The sequence below is a fragment of the Naegleria gruberi genome, assembly GCF_000004985.1.
Source record: "Naegleria gruberi genomic scaffold NAEGRscaffold_46, whole genome shotgun sequence".
Lineage (NCBI taxonomy): Eukaryota > Heterolobosea > Eutetramitea > Acrasida > Naegleriidae > Naegleria > Naegleria gruberi.
Window position 1 is genome coordinate 349,031 of NW_003163281.1, and position 651 is coordinate 349,681.

Consider the following 651-nt stretch of genomic DNA (forward strand, 5'->3'; position numbering starts at 1 on the left):
TCGGAGTGGTTTTACATCATGAAACCACCAAACTTTCACATCATCATCTCAACATGATCTATATAGTAGTAATAATAGTAATTTTTATTGGTGGATTATCATCATGAAATTGGAATTTATTTTTCATGATGGAAAATCATAAGTTGGTGTTCCATCATCGGATCATTCACCAACATCATCATTATTGTTTTCCATTAATAATAATGTATAATTTCGAGTCTTGTAGCATAATTTGTGAAAATAATGGATATCTATTATTGGATTGTGATTATAAATTTGGAATTTAATTTTGACTTTCACAAATTCAAGTTGGTAAGCCATCATCGGAGCAACTACCAACCATCATCATTGTTATTTATCATCATTATAATAGTAATATTTGTGGAAATAAATCTGATAATAGTAATATTTTAATGAAATTCAATGTTTTCACTAAAATCATCATCACTGCCAGATTTATATGATAATTTGGAAAACTTTCAATCTAGTATTGTTCAGCATGGTCAATTCCATCAGGTAAAATCACTTCCGAACATTTCCCTATTGGTTATCATGATGATAGGTACATGTATATTTTCAACATGTGCCTGGACCATATCCCAACATGTACTTCAACTTGGAAAATGTCTTTCGGGTTATTCATGGTCACCA